The sequence below is a fragment of the Eurosta solidaginis genome, chromosome 5, assembly GCF_040869045.1.
Source record: "Eurosta solidaginis isolate ZX-2024a chromosome 5, ASM4086904v1, whole genome shotgun sequence".
Classification (NCBI taxonomy): domain Eukaryota; kingdom Metazoa; phylum Arthropoda; class Insecta; order Diptera; family Tephritidae; genus Eurosta; species Eurosta solidaginis.
Window position 1 is genome coordinate 222,454,788 of NC_090323.1, and position 20,891 is coordinate 222,475,678.

The 20,891-nt window shown below is 33.0% G+C and overlaps 1 protein-coding gene across 9 annotated transcripts in view; it reads left to right on the forward strand.

Moving 5' to 3' along the window:
- Positions 1-4,045: 4,045 nt before the first annotated feature.
- The window catches only part of Ae2 (Anion exchanger 2), a 241,479-nt gene continuing 224,633 nt past the window's right edge, over positions 4,046-20,891 (forward strand). For 5 of the 9 annotated variants that reach the window (XM_067788503.1, XM_067788502.1, XM_067788517.1 and 2 more), the window contains exon 1: positions 4,210-4,865. The gene's annotated coding sequence lies outside the window, so the exon portion shown is untranslated. Of the gene's footprint in view, positions 4,064-4,209; positions 4,909-14,411; positions 14,699-20,891 lie in introns of those variants that run through there. The other 4 variants (XM_067788505.1, XM_067788512.1, XM_067788504.1 and 1 more) reach the window with 4 other exon arrangements.

Below are 20,891 nucleotides of genomic sequence, written 5' to 3' on the forward strand. Positions count from 1 at the left end.
TTGTGTGTTTACCTTACATTCATCGATATATGCTAGGTCAAGTCCGGCAATCATTCAGATAGCATATAATGTGTATACGTATCTACGTTTACCTTATGAAGAGAAATGAGTAAGAAGCGAGTAAGAATGACAATACGCGGGCAATTATTACGACCGGTTCAATAATGGTTCGGTGAGAGTGGTAAACTAAATTAAATACAGTGTCATGCTTATGGAAATTAAGCGAAATTTTTTAGGTGCGTTAAGAAAAAAATAAATTAATAACAATCTTTGGGTAGATTTATTTGCATACTGTTACCGAGAGAACGACAGGTTTCAAAAAAATTACACAGAAATCGTTACTTTGTTTAAGGTTTTCTCATGACAGTAAGTAATTTTAAATTAAAATCCGACCTGACCAATTTTGAAAATGAGACCGGACGGTTTCACGAAAATAAAGCCTTCTCGTCTTGCCAGACGCCACAATCTATCGTAGGGTTAAGCTTACTTACTTATTAATTGCCGCTCAACCGATTAAACGGTTATGACCGTCTAAAAAGACGCGCTAATAATTTCATCCGGTCTTTTCAGCGGAGTAGGGCGCCTCTTTCTCTGCTTCCTTAGACGGGTTCCGATGAAAATGCTGTCTTAGCCGGAGCATCATCTTCAATTCACATAACAGGGCCTAGCCAGATTGACCGCTTCATTTTAATTCGCTAGACTATGTTGATGGCTGCGTTATGTTCGTACAGCTCATCATTTAATCTTTTTCAATACTCGCCGTAAACAACGCGTAGAGGTCAATAAATATTTTGGAGAAATTTTATATCGAACACCCCCAGAGCCGCCTCATCTGATATGGTCCATTGCTTATTCACCATATAGCAGGACGGTTAAGATAAGTGACTTGTACAGCATGATTTTCGTTTGCCGTTTACTATTTACGAATTGATTGCTGCCAACAGTGCGTGGTTGCCAAAGCGAAAATGCACTGAATTCTTCTTTGATATAAGTAAGTACATCAATTTGTCCTCATTCACCGTCAAACCCATCTTTTCCGCCTATTTTTCCAGTTTGGAGTAAGCTAACTTACAGCAGTTTGAACTATTTTCTCCAGCATTAAATTAAAAGAATCTAACGATAGGAGGTTAGCCTTCCTGAAACCTCGACAGGGTCAAAGGGTTCGAAGAGGTCCTTCCCAATTCTGACAGAGCTGATGTTCTTGCTCAATATTGCAAAGCCGTGCAAGTTTTGGGGAGAAACCAAATTCAGGCATACTGCCATATATGAAGTATTTTTTCACGTCTTTTTTTAAAGTTTGGCGAATTGTGAAAATTTGTTCTATGATATTTTATCAGGTATAATGCCTCACTGATAAGATCCAATCAGCTGATTCACAGTGGGCTTCTATTTTTCGCATGATACGCTTGACAGGACTTTATATGCGAAGAAGTCTAGTAACACGATAATTGGTGCAAGTTGCAGGATTCTCCTTCTTGTGCGATATTAAAAATGCTGATTCCGCGATAGTTGGCAAAGAACACTTATAACAGAATCGTCAGGCATGCACTCGTCCGACCATATATTGTAAACAAGCTGATGCATGCGCCTTACCAACTTCTCGCCGCAATATTTGACAAGCTCCGAAGGCAATTCATCAGCGCCAGAGGCCCGACCTTTGCTTATCTAGCTATTGCTATTCTGGCTTCATCATAATCGGGTAGTGGAACATTAATTCCATCATCATCGGTTGCGCGATCGGACTCATCATCTCTGTGCGGTACTTCACTGTCTCCATTTTCGCCATTTAGTAGGGCAGGGAAGTACCCTCTCCATAATCTTAGTACTATCTGGACATCGGTTACAAGGTTATAATTTTTGTTCCACTGGCAGTTGTTCCTGAGACTTAAAACATTCCGCCTGGTGGCCAGCAGCTCAAGCAGCTTTAAGCTTAAGTAACATTTAATTTTTATTTTTATATACTTTAGAGATAAAACTTCTTTGAAGAAGATCCTGGGCTCAAGCCCCGGACAAAGTAGCAACGAAAATTTATAAAAAAACTTTTCTAAGCGCAGTGAAAATTCATCGGCCTTTCAGATGCCGTTCGAAGTCGGCATAAAACAATTAGGCCCCGTAGCGCCAATTTTGAGGAAAAATTTAAAAGGAGAACGAAGCAAATTGGAAAAGAAGTTCGGCCTAAAATCTCTTCGTAGGTTATAGCGCCTTGCATTTCTATATATTTTTTATGATGAACAATTTTAACCTTATTTGAGGGTTTATCTTTAAACATCAACTATCGGCTCAAACTGAAAGATGCTAGATTATGCACCATAAGAATATAGAAGAAAAACTATAAATAAGTACCCTACCAGCTTTAACTATCGCGCACGTTACTAATTCGATATCGCCGTGGTTTCGAATTCTTATCAGCCTTCGGGAAGAGCTGTGCGCCCAAAGCGAAACAAAATTTATATACGAAAACTACACAGCATTTCAATTGGGATGGAAGTTACTAAAGCGATAAGACAAAAAGTTTCGAGGAAGATAATATTGTTGTATCGCAAAGAAGCTTACTCGATATAATGTTTAAGGAAGTTAAAATTACCGAAGAATTTTCATATTGATGTGAGAAAATCCCTCAGCAGAAGTTGATAGAAAAACGTTTCTGAGGCAACGGCCAATATCTTGTCAAAGCGGGTTAACAGAAGGCGCCTCTGGAAACCAATTAAACCAAAAATGCGACTGAATTCTGTCCACATAAATAAAAGTGCTTTAGTATATTATTGATATTAAAAAGATTAGACAGCTATTGTGTTTTGCAGAAATTTTTAAATATTTGCAAAATATTTCCCTTTCTGTGTCTGGACCGTTTACCGCAATACAATTTTTATTTAAGTTCAGGAAGTGAAAAGCATTTAATTAAAGAAATAGTTCTGCAAAACTATTGAAATAAAGGAAAACATTAACTATCGCCTAAATATCTGCTTGAAGAAAAAGTTTCGGTAAAATATTTTTAAACAGTTTTTTTAGCTTAACTGTATGTAGCGGCCGGTCGGCAGTTGTTTACGAATTTCGATATCGATAGCGATAACTATTTCGATAACGTTTTGGACTATATCTCGAGACCTAGTCACCCAGGGGTACAAAAAATTATCATGTACTAAAGCACTTATTAACAGCTTTCATTTGATATCCATATTGTATAAACACATTCTAGGGGTATCTGGGTCCACGTTTTGGCCTATATCTCAAGACCCTAGACATTTAAAAATTTTTTTTTTGCTGAAAACCTTCCCCCATTTGGTCCCTATAATATGAAAAAAGGACGAATAAAATTTGCCTTGTATCGGCCCCAAAACATGGACAGGAACGAACATCATTTCATTTTTATATATATAGATTAAGTAATAAAAATACTAAAAAAACCGTTAAACTAAGTTTTTTTTTTAATTATTTTATTTTGTTTTTAAAAGAAATTTACATCGCCTTAGTAACTGCAAAACGTATCGAATTAGTTACTTCTTGACGATGGACGATCAAATTATCGTTGTGTAAAAAATTTGTATATATTCTTTCATTTTAAATTTTGTTAACTAGGTACTTTTATTCATATAGAAAACACTGTATTGCAACTGCAGCTAACCAGTGTTATATTTGCCCATATTCAAATGGTAATTGGTTTTGAGAGAAATATAATATTGTGATAAATATACATATGTATACTCATGCAACATAAGTGTGTGTATAGAGAAATAAAAACAACGGACGAAACCAATGCCGGCATTAATCGGCTCTGAGAGTAAAAATGCATTATTGGATATGAAGAGATAAATTTTTTGAGCACTCGTTGGACACAGATTAACGTCCGCATGAAGTTAGTTTCTATGAAGTATTCAGGTATCTGCTCAAATGTGTTTAGTCGCCTTTCTACACTTTTGGTGAACTAACTAAAGTAAGTTTCTTTGTATTGAAACATTAAGCAGATTTACATACATATGTACATAGATGAATAAAGTAAAAACAAACTGAATACTAATAAAAGAGCAAATGAGTACCTATGAGATACAATTGCCGGTCTGTCGCAGTGAGTGGCGATATAAAAACATATAATATTTATGAATGTTTGTATGTACCTATGTAATATTTGCCTTTCCTTTAAAACGTGCTACGTAAAGCAACAGTAAATCATTGATGTGAGAAACGTGTTAGCGGCAACAAGTTCAAGTAACGTGAAGATAAATTATATATAAAGTGTTGTTTATGTTTATACATATACATATGCATGTACATATATTAATAAATGTATATAAAATTTACTATTTATACGATACGACTACACGTGCAAGAAGAATTCGACACAAATTGAGTATTAAACATAAACGTGCTATACTTAGTTCACCCTAAACGGCTCGTAATCGTCGCGTCGGTGGTAAAATGTAACGCGGATACGCAGAAATAATTTGTGCGGCTGCATTTAGAGACAGTGTGTAAAACGTGATTTTTTGTGAAATTTTAAATATACCAAAGTATATATAAAATTATGTGGATATACATATGTCTATATCCTTATATTATATACATACATAGATACATACAAACATATGAGTCGTTTATCTACTAAGAAAAGCGATACGCCAATGAATAATGTGTATTGAATTGTTATTTCGTTAAATTGGCGAAATTCGATATGCGATTGTGCGACACAATATAAACACATACCTACATACAATGTGTGAATGTAGTGATTAAAATCTTTACACTGCATAAAATCGTTCAACTTATCCCTCAGAAGAGTGGACCGCAGCTAAAACCTTGTAAAAGTTGGGTTCTTTTTGATCCCCACTATACAACAACTAGGTACCTACATACCAACAGTTTCTAACAGAGTGAGTAAAAGGTACTCATGAAGTTCGATGTGCAAACATAAAGGTATACATCTAGAAAACTAAAGTTTTCATGTTAACTAGAGCTCGCCTAGGAGTTTAATTTAAACCACAACATATGTAGGTAGCTTTACCAGAAACAAATTAATTCGGTGTTTTTGAGAATTCCGTCGTCTACTTCTTATCGATGACAACAGATACCGACAAATTATTGATTTATTATCCGCGAATTACTATAGTCGTGTTGTTGCCGATAAAAGAAATCGGTAACTTTTTTAAAGCGAAGCGATAACTTTGTGATAACAAATCGATACATTTTCAATCGTTTTTATACGAAAAAACAATAAACTTTTGATGAAAAATCAATTTATAATAAAATTTATAATAATTGGTAACAGCACTATAATAAATCAGTAAAATTTCCATAATAAATGGATAGCTTTCTGATAATTTGTATATCGATAACCTTTAAATAATAAATCGATAACTTTTCTATAAAAACAAAATATAAAATATCTGTAAAAAATCTGTAAACCACCGACAAGCTTTGTTATCGATCGGAAATAAATAAAAGCTCTATAACAAATCGGTGATTCGTCTATTCCCCGTCAATGCCACACCTAAAAAATGGATTACATGTGCATAGCCAGTCGATAACAAACCGATAGCTTATTGATAGCAAAATGTTATATCAACTTTAATACATAAGTTGTTGCCGCATTATTCTAAAGTGATATATGTATACACTTACACTTTGATTCTGTATTCCCCACACGTTATACCAATAGCAAAGACTACGCTTACGCTTACACTTACCGTGAGCTTAGTTGAATGCCCTATTTTGCATTATGCTTTTTTTATTTTTCAACGATACCAATATAATACCAACTAGCAAGAACCGGACTGTCTTCGGCAATGTGTGCCGTGTGTCTAAACATCCTTTGAGATTTCAATCTTCTAGCTGTTGAAATGAGAAATAAATGACAAAACCGACTTTTTCTTTATAGTGGTACGATCCGGTCGGTTCCGATAAATGATTAGTCGGACACCCAAATCTACTCACTTACCAAATTCCATCAAGATATCTCGCACACTGAGGAACAAGTTTGCCTTCAAACAGACAGACGGACGTGGCTAAATCAACTTAGCTCGTCATCATGATCATTTCGGTATATTTATTGCTTGTTCTATTTCTTTTCCTTAAGGACTTAGAATTTTGAAATTTGTACTACAATTAAAAGCCTTCCGCGATTTACAACCAGATTGACTGAATTTTGTGTGTGTTAGTACAGTCAGGTGGTTTCGTGACACACGTATTTGTTGTCGGCTACACGTTGATGAAAATCAAAAATTTTTGATTTTTTCATTTGACGCTAGCTTATTTGATAGTCGCGGGGTGTGATTGACAAAACGCAGTGTTGTATTTAGTTTGTGTCGACATTCAAAATGAACAAGTGCGCGGAAGAAAAGCAATTCATATTAAAATTTATTGACAATTATCAATATTTACCAGCTTTATGGAATGTAAAGCTTTTATTATTATTGAATAAACTTTGTATTAATTTTTTTATTATTTAATAAAACTGCTGTAGTTGCAAGTAAAAAAAAGACATCATCCGATGACGACATATTCACGTCCGAACGCTACGGTTTCTCAATGCAAATGTTGATTGATGGCTTTTTATTTGATAGTCGTGGGCAAGCGACAAATACCCGACACGCACACATACAAGAATTCAGTCAATCTGGTTGTAAATCGCGGAAGGCTTTAATATACCATTTCATTTTCATGAAAGGCATAAAAGTCCAAAACATATTTTACTTTTTAGAAAGTATACAATCGGGTACAAAGATGACGTAATCTATAGTATCTTTTGGTGTACAACATCGGCATGTTTGTTAGTGTCCCTGGGGTACAGAGACTTGTGAGACAGATCTCGCAGTAAGTGGATTTATACGACAGTACCCGTTCAGAAGTGAACATGTACAATTAGCCTCTGAACAGAACATGCTCAAACAATAGAGAATTTCTCATTCCATAAAAAGAGACCACATATTATCCTGCAAAAAGCATTGGAATTTGCGTAACATTTCTGTCGCATTAATTAGTGTTCCTATATGAATTGTTTAGAGCACGCTTTTCTTGTAAGCACGCAGAACGCAGATAAACTTTACAATATCTTCTCCGACATCTACTCCTTATAGGGTAATCATCATGGTATTCATTATTATTTAGCGTCTAACTGCTTTAAAAATGTTGGCAGTTGTGTAGCAATTTATGCTAGTTTCCCCTGCTGAGATATAACTGCGGCGCGGTGATAGCCAGTCTTCTTCCACTTGTCGCTCCCAACTAATTTGAGGTATCTCTTAGTCCCTGCTGTGGATATCGCTAATAATACTTTCTTCAACTAAGTGGTGGTCTCTCTCTTCCTATACTTTCCCATACGGGTGTCGATAGGAATCACTTTTGGGCCAGGCGTCCTCTAACGTAGGCTAGCAATCGAAGCCTTTGGGCTTTTATTTTTTTGCACAACGTTCATTTATGAGTAAAGCTCAAACAGATCCTCCTTATAGAACAATAAAATTTTCTCGCGATTCTTTGATGACAGCAACTAATTTGTCTTGCTCTCGTTCACCGCAAGACCTAGATTTGCGCGTCTTTATCCAAGACGGCGAAGAGAGAACATACGTCTCGCTTCTAAAGGCCAATAATATCACTATCACTGCTAGAATTATTTTCTCAGCTTCAGGTTAATTTACGTAGAGTAGTCGCATGCCCCTCTTCCACTTATACTGGCTTCATTCAAGAGGAATCAAGTTTTTGCAGGGTATTGTTACTAAAATAAAAAAAATAAATAACTAAAGCAAAAAAAAATGTACGTACCAAAAGTGTGACAAAGTGGCATTGTACTAAATACAAGTTAGTTGTTGTTTACACGCCTCTTATAGTGAAATGTATGTATAAGTGATGTGTGCCTTCAAATGTTTACAGAACCGGGTTTACCAAATCCGGCAACACATCTCTAAGTAGTGTTATCAGCAGATGTTGCAGAGACCCCAGACCAAATTCCAAACTCGTTATGTGCTAGAAGGTTTAAAATATCCCTGATATGTTTTGCATATTTGCATATTTCTGATATATTTGGTGTAAATTTTTTGTATATTTTATGAATATATTTTTGCATATTTTATATTTTGCTTCGTGCCCCGCTATTCAACGTTATTACTCTAAAGTTTGCTTTTTGTTTCCATTCAAAAGTATTATACAACTTTCCATTGTGAATAATTGAGTATGATACCGTTGGTGTTGTGTAATTGATATTTGTTATCGACGAGTTATCGAAGTTTTATCGGTTTGTTATATATAGCAACACTATCGGCAACTCATGGGTTTGTTATAAAACGAATTCCGAAAACAGTTCAAGTCAATAATACATCGATAACCCCTATATAACAAGCCAATGAGAAACCAATAACGACCCAATGACTCTACAATAACAATGCCTTAACAAACCGCTATCGATAACAAACGGATAAATGGTCGATATCGGTTGTTAACCATAACAAGCTGATGATGCTCTTCTCAAAAACTGCCGAAATTATGCCGAACTGGTCCTGAACTATTCCGACATGATTCCAACAAACGTCCCAAAGCAGAAATAAATTCGAAATAATCCCAAAGCAGTGGCGAAATGACCGCGTAGATATCGAAATAGTTTCTTATTTGGTGCAGATAAAAGATAATACACGAATACGAAAGTATTCCGAATAGCTTCCCAACTCACCCCTTAATGTAAACAACATTCTGAAAATTGCCTAAACGAACATTGAGGAAGACCATAAAATAGTGCCGAAACCCTTTCGAAAATGGCCGCAAACTCGTGAAGCAAAGGTATTTTCATTTTCCAGCAATTGTTTCGTAAATGGTGTTTATTATTGATGTGTATTTACAGTTAAAATAAGCTGAGAATCATTTAAATTGTTTAAAATATCTTATATATTATTTCTAATTGCTGTTTTTATGTGCAGATCCCTTTTTCGCTCTTATTTGGAATCCAAATCTATAAATAAAGTATTGGTTGTAAAGATGGAGATTCATGCTATTAGCGAGCTTTGAGCATTATTAGTCATAGTGATTTTGTTTAGCTATATTTTATTAAAATAATTTGTTAAAAATTAAAGATTGTGAGCACACAAAGAAATCTATTTGTACTATGACACTATTGTGAATATTTGGTTAGAACTAATACTGCATTACCGGCAGTTGCTAACATTCGCCAGATGGCAGCGCAAGGGCACTTAAGTTTGTAGATGTTTGATTTATAAGGTAAGTGTCCCTAATTTCGTCGTAGTACGTTATTTTGTGGCATTTCGATTTTTTCTTCCAAACAGGGAATTGGGGGAGTGTTTCTTTAAACTGAAAATTTCCTAATAAAGATTGGTTTTTACGGTATAATAATTGATATTTTACTAATTTTTAATATTAAACCTAATATTAAATATCAAGCAATATAAAGTTGGAAGCTCGGAAAATGAGCCTGTTGTAAGGAGGCCTCTTAAATAAAGTGTTTAGGAGTCCAGTGTATTTTGTTAAGCCTGTAAAAATTGTATCGGTGAATTTTTTTTTATGATGATAATTTTTTGGTATTTTGTGAACATTTCTTAGACGTTTCTATTACTGCAAAATCGATTCCAATAATTTTTTTTAACTTTTTTTTTATATTTTAACCCACGAAATTAGGGAGACACTTTTTTTGTGATGTATCTAATTTCGTGGTACCCACGAAATTAGGGTAATATAATACTTTATGTTTTCATATTTTCTTTAACATTTCATAAGAAACCCTATTTTTTAAGTATTTTAATTATTAAATAAACCCCCGAGGAAGATTTTGATGTAATTTGGTAGTACACTTTTATTAATCTATTCCTCAATATTTTAATCAAAAAGCTCTGCGAAGCACAACATTTTAGCGAAATAATGGCATGATAGAACTTTTGTTTATTCAATAATTTTTCATTTAATTTAAAAAAATGTATCAAGATTTCAACTTCTTTACTATTGTTTTGAATGAACATTGATAATAGAAAAAAAATTTGAATATAAACCTCAAATTACCGCTTAAAGCGATACCACGAATTTACGTACACCAAATTTTGTGCATGCCCCTAATTTCGTGGTATACTGCGCATTTACATTTCAGCAGGAAATCACGCATTTTTGGAGTGGAATTATTTATGCGCGTATTTTTTCAAATAAATTTATGAAAACTGCCTCAAACTTAATTCGATCTCTATTCGCTGATTATTAGGTTAATAACTTAATTTTATACAAAAATGATAAACGCTCGTTACACAAAAGAAGATTTGATAGAAGCGCTAATGGTGTCACTAATGAAAAAAATAAAAAACAAAAATAAAAAAAATTGTTTAGTAATAATAAATAAAAGTAATTTATAGAAAAGTAACAAGCTACATCAATTGAATAAATTTTTTTTTTTTATTGTTTATTTTTATTTTAAACTTTTTTTTTTTTTATTTCATATGATGTCTAAAGTTCTAAGAAATATTAGATTTAATAAAAAAATATATAAAAACAAGCAAAAAATCTAAAAGAAAACGACAACAAAAAAATAAAAATAAAAAGTTTTTGAAAAGTACGTAAATTAAACTATTTTTTTTTTTACTTATTTATTTTGGTCTTGAAACTCTTTCTTTTCATAAATAAAATAACAATAAAAAAAATAGTTTTAAATTTAAAATTTCTGAATATGAATTTCAGTAAATCAATTTGTGTATCTTTAGGAATATGCCTTTGAAATCAATTATAACTATTTTTTTCCATAAAATTATAGTTTAACTAAATACCACGAAATTAGGGACGCTTTACCACGGAATTAGGTACATCAGAAAAATTTTGCCATGAAATTAGGTACATTTGAGGTACTCGCACATTTTGATTTATATAAATTAAAACATTTTTTAGTTTTGTTTGAAGGTAGGTGGAAACTTTTCTTAATTGATCAACTAAATGGGAAAAATTTACTTTTTGAGTTTTTTCCTTCATTTGTTTTAACGCAAGAGAGGTAGAAAATCAGAAACTTACCATAGAACAGTTGTTTTCTGTTGATATTTGATATGGGACTTTTATATTTGATGCGCAAGATGCACACCGTCCGGCTCGTAAGTTTATATAAAGTTTAGAAACTCCTCACCATTCCATTTTATGGAAACTTTTTATTCAAAGATAAAGGTAAAAAAATGAGTTTTTGGCAATTTCAGCAAAACTACAACTGTTCAACTGTAAAAGGTGGCCATATCAGGTCGTTCGCGATAAAGTCGTTTTGGTACGATTGTATTCCCGGCAAAGAGCTATTATTATACAAAACATTGGGAAAAGTCTTTGTTATTATATTAACAACAACAGTGAAGGTCGTCAGTTTTCAGACCATGGATTTACGTTATAATGTTTTCGATCAACTTTTGGGTCATACTTTTTGATGGCAGTTAATATTTTGTTTGTGGTAAGATTCGTGGCAAACGGTTCTTTAACGTACTCTGTTCTCAAGATTCGATTCATCATTTCAGTACATCAGTTGCATATAATAGATATATATGTATGTACATATTGAACTAATGGCATGCCAAACCTAACACGAGTGACATATCCATAGACACGCAAACTGTGCGTGAATAGTAAAATGAGCAAACCATTGTCCGGCTTTATGCTAATGACCCAAGAGTGTAAGTTGTCTATAATTTTACTCATACAATTCGTACATGTTTAAAAGTATTTTTAGGCAATTTTTTTTTGTTCTTCAGTCAATTTCCTTTTTTCCGAAACTACACTTAGTACATATCTAAACCTCAAACTTTTACTTTCTTGTATTCTTAAAAAATTTGCCATAAAACGTGAACAACAATACATTTTACTTAAAATTTTTGCTGCGCCTGCTTTATAAGCAAAGTCATTTGTCAATTTAATAAATAAAAATGAATCGTTAAATCGTGAATGTGTTTAATGTCGTTTTATGGCATAAATGCCAATATTTAGTCTAGCCATTATTAACAATTCCATTATTATCAAGCTATTTGTGAAGCCTATGTTGTCATTTCTGTTAGGGTGATCCATTTCTCGTCGTCATCAGTTATAATAATGGATCAGATTTCGAATAGATGTTTTTTGTTTTGATTTATACTTTAACATTAGTAAATATGTCTTATAAAAAAATAAACTATAAAACTGTAATGCAAATGGCTAAATCTTTGTATTCACTTTTCTTATACAGATGTGAGTGCTCAGTGGGTAGAAAACACGACACTTTGACTCAAAATCTGCCTGCTGACAGAACAATCTTTATTGCGAAGTTAATCAGATATTGTATTTAGTCCCGAAAAGTTTCAGAGGAGCCCCCCAATGTACTGTCTCTCTATTTGTATGAGTTTTAAGCGCGGATTACCCTTATTGTTTTAAATGTATGAAAATATTTATTTGAAACAATTTTTTTTTATTTATAATTTATTTAATAATTTTGGAAAAATTTAAGCAACGCTACTCTGTCGTCGTCGTCTGTCTGTTTGAACGAAAACTGTACCCCCAATTTTTGAGACACCTTTATGAAATTCGGTGAGCGGGTATATTTGGATGTCCGTTTAATCATTTGTCGGGACCGACTTAATAAGACCATAGCCATCATATGTATCTCCCATACAACCGTTTTTTCGGATAAAAAGGATTTCTTCCTCATATTAATATCTAGAGGCTTGAAATTCATAGGATGTTAACATATTAGGCTTGGCATCGTTGTCTGAAAAAATGTTAAGGTCGGTCATATATATATGTATATATATATGTATATGAAAGGGACCTTTTGTCCGAAAACAAGTTTTCGAGAAAAACGCGTTTAAAGTTTTTGTTTGGCTTGGCTCTGTGTAGCGGCCGGCCATTGTGAACGTAATTTCTAATTAAAATTTAAGTAACTTCCCGATAAGCTACAAACTTGAAACTTGGAATATAGTTCAGAACTCGATGACAATGCAATAATAAGGAAAAAAAAATCAGAAAGTTGGCGCATAGATCGAAATATTTCAAGAAATCGTATTTGTGGTCCGATTTGTCTTTAAATGCGATGTGTGAAAAAACTAAGAAAGATAGAAAACTGCTTGGTTTGGTCCATTGCAAAGAGCGTTAAAAAAGTGAACAACGGCATTTTCGCACAATAGGTGCCTTTCATGATTCCAGATCACATATTATTATGAATCTTTGAAATTTCATCAGATCATTGTTCAGCTCCATTCACTCCATTCATGCAAGGTATGAGGACTTTTATACAGTAAAAGAAGTCCTGTGTTTACTTGTTTATATTGTATCTATCACCTGCAATTCCTAAACCTATCTAATCACAAAATAAGATTTATTCAAAACTCGTTTAGAGCTAGCAATTTAAATGAGTAAAGTATTTATCCCGGGAGTGCTCTGCCGTCCATAGCAAAAAGACAGTAAAGTTCACTTAGGAATTTTGATGCCAATATACATATTTCTACGACACCAACTTACTCATTAACTTAAAAATCAATTATTAAAAATTTTGATGTAAAGATAAAACAAGATTTAAAATTTGTTTCATATTTCGAGTATATAAAATATTCCAACCAAAAAAGCAGTAAATCAGTTTTCCAAAGCAAAAAAGTAGTATAAAATATTACTGCTTTTATTTTTGAAAGTTGAACGATCAAAACACATTATAATAAAATGTTTCTGTTTTTAATTTGAGTTGTTTTCATGGTTTACAATATAAAATTTTATTAAAGTATATCACATTCAGCGAATAGGAGATCTTGTGAATTACGTAAATGTCATGCTATAAGACCACATTATTTTCTAACTGATAATCTTTATTTACTTCAGGATAAACAAAGCTATGTTATCGTAATGAGTTTGTTTATTTTTCTATAGTCTTTTGATTTAGCTTTCAAAAAGGTTTGCTTACTTTTATTTTTATTACTCTTTCCGATTTCCTTAAAGTAATACAATTTTTCCATTGCTGTAATGTTTATGTTTTGTGGGTGTGTAGTCGAAACGATATCAATGAAATAATTATGAAGTGCCTATGACGGCTCACAAGTTTTATATATGTATTTATGTGTTGATATGTATGTATGCATGTATATTAGACTGACGAAAAAGCAATTTATATATTTCAAACTCATTAGAAGTCCATAACTGGCTACACGAGCTTACTCATTGGCACAATAAGTAAAGTTCTTAACTTATTTTCAGCTTAATCAAATGTGGAGCCTATTTTATTTTGACCATGACTATGCACCGTTATGTTTTTGGAGGTCTAAAAAATGGATTACTTAAGGAGATTTTCTTAGTTTTTTTTTTGGTTTTGAATGACAAAAGCTTTTAGAATGTGTGGAAGAGCTTAAAGGATAACCATATGTAGAGATATATTAAAAATATATCCCATTTTCTGGTCGGTCTAAAGCATTTGTATTTGTTTGTTGTATTATTAGTGTTAACAATTTTAGTACACATGAAAGTTGTGTGAAAAATTAATGGAAAACCCACGGCCAATCAATATAAATAAACCTTTAATATTCACAAAAAAGTAAGTATTGCAAAAATAAAAACGGGCATTGAGAAAAATAAGAAACAAAAATAACTGGAACACAAGAGCAAAAAAAACAAAAAACAAATGGTAAAATGTTCAATTAATTAAAAACTGAAAGTTTTTGCTTAAACTTACTATGTAAACGCTTACATACATACAGTTCTGTTCTTGCCAGCGCCTACGGTGCTAAAATAATTAATATACTCACTACGTTTCTTGGTAAGTGTTATTCTTAATTATTTTCGTGTGTTGTTAATAATATACATAAGTACATTAGGGTGGTCCTTTTAAATCAAATGAATTATTTTTACCAGTCTCAATCCTTCGAACGAGTAATATTCACTGGCATAAGGTTAATACACAGTGAATACGATTGAGAGACGGATAGTAATGCGTGGTTTTCTCTAAGTCAAATTTGATCACAAACTTGGTAATATCAATAAAAACGGCTTAACATACCATTTCAAACGAGTTTGCTGTCCGTTTTGCCAACAAATTTACACGTGAATTGAACAATAGCGAAAAACGGCAATTGCCCTGCGGATATGAAGGTAGTTTTTCATGGCAAATTGAATACCTGGTTTAAGTAATTGCGGAGATAAAGCGAATTTAAATTTTCTAATAGGGTGGCGTCAGCATCCACATGCTCAAAATTCGATACAAATAAAAATATATAAAGTGCATATCGCACAAAGCGAGCTAGTTCGAAAAACTTTCGACATTCGAAAAACTGAAATTTCGAGCTTCGAAATTCAATACCTATCGAACATTATACTAATATCTACAATTATAAGCTAGAAAAGACTATGTATTGCCGGATATAGAAGAGGCAATCAGTTTTTCCTTGCAAGTGAATAATTTGCATTGTGAGAAGTTCTTTTAATATACCGAAGATTGAAGTTTGTTTATTTGACAGTTCAGTGATTCGAGTGTTAGCAGAAGGCGCCGAATAATCAAGAATTTCATAAGTTTCGCTACAATACTTACATACATATTGAGCTTCCTACATATGGCACCATATAATATTGTGTTCAAACTCAATTAACATCCCCTTTATACATTTTCCATTTTTAGCTACTAAATTAAACAATGTGTGTGCATTAAATTAAAAACAATTTCGCTATGGGCATTAAAAATAAACCACAAAAAAAAAAACACTTACATATAAATAAAGATATACATATGTAGACAAGCAAAGTACAGGAAAGCGTACAGTGACATCATGATGAAGAATTGTTGAAAAATTTGTATGACAAAATACCAGGGTGAATCTATACGAGGTGAGGGAAAAGCGAATTAAACCCAATTCGCCTTTAAGAAAGCTAGTATTGAGTACGATTAACTGACATCTTGCTATGCCAAAGCGTTGCTTGGAAGTGATCATGAAGAAGCAATCAGCTGATGTGATAACACTACCTGGTACTGAACTTGCCTTGCACATAACTTGCGATATTTTTTTATATATAATAAAATTTCGTTTATTTTCAGAATTTAACTAAAATGACCTTCAATTTCTATTAAAAGTATAAGTCAAAGAAATTTTAATTAAAAAGTAAAACATCTTATATATTATTTCTAATAGCTGTTTTTATGTGCAGACCCCTTTTTCGCTCTTATTTGGAATCCAAATCTATAAATAAATTTTGGTTGTAAAGATGGAGATTTGTGCTATTAGCGAGCTTTGGACATTGTTGGTCGCAGTGCTTTTGTTTAGCTATATTTTATTAAAGTAATTTGTTAAAAATAAACGATTGTGAGCACATAAAGAAATCTATTTGTACTATGGCACTATTGTGAATATTTGATTAGAACTAGCACTGCATTACCGGCAGTTGCTAACATTCGCAAGATGGCAGCGCAAGTTTTTATTGATAGATGGTTGATTGATAGAACAGCTGATTTCTGTTTATATTTTATATGAGACTTTTATATTTGATGCGCAAGATGCACACGGGCCCGGCTAGTATACATAAATTAACAAAATACTACTAAGAAAGTCTAGGTTCGGTTGAAGCTGAACATGATATGACAAGCTGCGAGCTCTCGAACATATAATAAGAATCAGTTAAAAATTCTTTCGGTTCGTAAATGCATGAAATTAAGTTCAATTCAAATTTTTTTTCAACACAGAAAATTTTTAATAATGTTTTGCATATCCATCCCGAACCAATGTGTATACATAAGTCAAACATAAGTTTCCGAAATTATAACATAACAAAAGTATAGCACGCGCCCAAATAAATGAGTACGTTTCAGATTTATCATATTAAAGTTGTTGAATGCCCACGAGCAGTTGTTTCTTACCCTTTCAACGTGAATCATTTTTACACCATTGTGCATATACGAGGTGCCCTCCTCAGTTACATACATACATAGCTAAATACATACATATGTATAACTAACATAAAATGTACAGAGAGGGTGGTTTTAAAATGTGAGAGAGTTTATTCTTTTGTACTCAGGGTTGTTCCATAAAAAGAGTAACCTGCCAGCGGCAACATATCTTTTTTTATATAAATATTTATAGTTAGCAGAGAAAATTTGAAAAAACTGCGATCTTTCAAATAATAATAAATTTAAGCTAAAAATTTATTTTTAGTAAGTTTTTTAAATGCTAAATTTACTCCAGGTAAAAACTCGAAGTTATTCGAAAATGTTTTTAAGATTGCATAGAAGTTTTTTGCTAAAATATCGAAAATAAAAAGTTAATTGACGAAATTTAATAAAATTTGCCATTGCTAATCTTATGTTCCTTGTTGTATGTACCAATAGAAAACCGAGAGAAAAAACAACCAAGTAAGCACGGATATGGTAGTTCGATCCCATCGGTTCTGACAAATGATTATCGGATATCAAAATATACTCGCTCACCGAATTTCATCAATGTATTTCAAAAATTGAGGGATAAGTCCGCGTTCAAACAGACAGACAGACAGACGGAAAGACGGACATATAGACAGACTGACGAGGTTAAATAAATTCAGCTCGTCATCCTGATTATACGAATTCATTTCCATGAAAGGTATAAAAATGAAACAAAACAAAATTAAAAAAAATAAAGAACAAATAAAATGAAGGAAAGGAAAGGACTGGAATGAAATAGATGGGAAAAGAAAGAAAAGGAAAAGAACGGAAAGGAGTGGAAAATAAATGAAAAGAAATAAACATTCAGAAAGTAGAGGAAATAAAAATTGGGAAATTTAAGAAATAGAAAGAAAAAGGAAGCAAAGGAAATAAGAGGAAAAAGAAATTAGAAAAAAATAAAAAATAGAATTCAAGAAATAGAGAGGAAAAGAAAGCATAGGAAAGAAAATTAAGATTTATTTAAAAATAAGGAAAGAAAAGGAGATGAAAGGGAATCAAAGAAAAGAAAAGTGTAGTACAGTTTGTTGTTGTTGAATTTCAACCATTGGACGAACTCTAGTTTTAATAAATAGTCTCAAATAACTACATCAAATGTTACAGCTATACTGCCGTCCAAAACAAAAAGGCAATAAAGTTCACAGTTTAATGCCAGTGTATATCTTCCATATCAGTTTACTCACTGACATAAAAATTGATCATTAAAAATACACATTTCAAGATGAAACAAGAAATAGAATTTGTTTTATATTTTGAATATCTCAAATTTCCCGAAGAAAATAGCAGTAACTCAAGCTAAGAAAGAAATATAAAATAAATATATGCACCTACTTTTATTCTCTGAAAATTAGTACTACATAGAAATGATATATTTAATATTATAATAATAATAAAACTTTACTCTGAGAATGATTTCAAAGTATAAAAGCAGCTTAAATCAAGTTAAGTGTTTTATTGTGTACATAACTTGTACACTTCATGTTTCTCCGATTTCACTTTTAAGACGTTACTGACTTTTGCAGTGGACGGCAGAATTAACGAAGAGAGGGTGGTTGTAGATATAAATAACATGTTTCGATTTTGTGTTCGTGCTTAAAAGCTTCGGAAGAAGATATCGTTTCTTGCTTCGGAATAACGGGCGCAAGAAACGATATCTTCTTTGATAGTGAATAACGTCACATTTGGCTATTCTCTTACCACCTTAATGTGAAGATATATATATATACATACGTGCACATTTAACATATTTATTTAATTTTGGTTGATTTCTTAGTCGCGATATGGATGTCCTTTGTTTCCGCAAGAAATTTAGTTCGCCCCCAATAGTTCCCTACAGGAACACTCTCACCGCCTTCAGTAAAAGTTTCTTTCGTTTTTCTACTTCTTGCATTCTCTCAGCCACTTGCTCCAATGTAGAATCGATGCGCATGTGCTGGTCTTACTACTAAATTTTTTTCGTTGCACTGATAAATTAGGGTTTTTCTATAGTGATAGGCAATTGATGATGTGATATGTGATGTATGAAATTTGCACGATGCGATTTTGCGTTACTTTTGCCTATTCCCAAACAATGGCTTGGTGGTCGCATAGTTTAGCGATTCCTGACTCTAGTGGCATGACAACAAACACCGGCGATTGTATGACAAGTCTTGCGAGTATGTTTGTGCTATGAAAAGCTGAGTGATGTGATATAATCCAAAGTAGCCCCAAGAATTTTATTTGGAATTATATCACCCCTAATAGTCCATCGAATGAAAACGCCGCAGTTAGATACCCTGGATAGGACATGCTAAACGTGAAATACGATGCTCCGGATAAGAAAATATTTCTAACGGGAAGCGCCTATGGAATCGGGGGAAGAGTGCGGCCCACAATCCCTGAACGTACCAGATGGACAACAATTTAAGCTCTCTTGGCGTTACTAATTGGCCCCAATTAGCACAGCTAAGTAGGGCCTTGTTTAATGACCAGAACCGTTCCAATGGTCAAGCGCCAATTGAGTTAGCAAGTTGAAGCTTACCATTTCTTCTTGAAAACCAGCGAGAATTTCGAAACCCGAGAAATCGATAACTCGGCTAACTTCGAATTACTAGCAAATCTCGAAAGCTTCTCGATTTACTCAAAAAATATTTATAAATGCTCGTAATGCTCGGAAACTTCTCGACGTTCAATTCGCGACATAGTCGCTGCATTCACTCAGAAATAATCGTTCTAAAACGAACGAAACAAGTTCAAAATTAAGAATATTCTCTTGACAAAAATCTTTTAAGTACGTCTTTTCGTAACTCGTGAACAGTTTTTCCAAGCACACCACTCGTATTTTATGACCACTTTGGTATTGGCGTGTGAACCTTCTGTGCTCATTTCAAGCATTACTTGGGCTTGATTTAAGATTTTTCGTTCTCACGCTTCGAGAACGATTTGTGGTCGATTTAACAGTTTTCGGTCTCAATTCAAGAACGGTTTGTGCTTGATCATTGGTGGGAGTGGGAAGATACCATTTTTTTTTTATTTTTTTTTATTAATAAATAATTTTTTTGTCCTTAATAAAAAATTTTAGTAACAAAAAAAATCATTATTAAAATTCCAAAAGATTAGAAAAAACTCATAATATGCATAACAAGATTGAGAATTACCTCGGCATATGTGAATGGAACTTAACGAAAAATAAGAGTTAAAAAATGCAATATAAAAAATTATTTTAAAAAACTTCAGAGTTTGACGGTGATCGAACTCGCGCCACACGATCGCAACACCAACATCACAGCCGCTGGGCCACTACAAATGCTTGATAGCTTGTCCAAATGTTGTATTTATCATTGTAGTACACACGAATTATACCGTTTCTTTTTTCTTGAACTTAATTTAAGAATATTGTTCTTAATTTAAGAACATTGTTCTCAATAATAGAACATTTGTTCATATGTTTAGACCATCCGTTCGGTTTTCAAGAAAATGGTTGTCAGTTCAAGAACAGGGTTGTTGTTTTGAGAACAGTTCGTTCGTTTTTCAAGAACAAAAAATTAAGAAAATGAAAAGATTGAATTGAGTCCGGTGGTGCTGGATTTTAGAACGGCGTTTTTCTCTGAGTTGTGGCGGTATTCGAAGCATATCGGTGTTTTTTTTGTGCCTCAGAAAAAATCGTAACATTAAATAGCCAAGGCATCGATTAAATTGAATAAGAATTTCGCTAGAAATCTCTTTTCGACCAAGTTCGATAAATCGTAAGTTCTAAAGTAAGTAAGTATTTTTTTATTTCTTGAATATAATGCCTTTATGTGACTAGTAAAACATTGCACTAGTCTTAAACTATCTCAAAACCATACCATTAAAAGACGGTACAAGTTCTTATTCTGTCCCCATGTAGTGCCTTCAACTGACACTTTCAGCATTATGATGTCCTACGAAATTTTAATGCCACCTTTTGCAGATATTTTAAACACGTTATTAACTTGTTCAGCCTTAGGTTATGTAGGTAAATACATATTGCTTGAAACAAGTGCGGCTATCAACTGTTCCACTCTGCATCCGATTAGCACCAGTTTGGAGG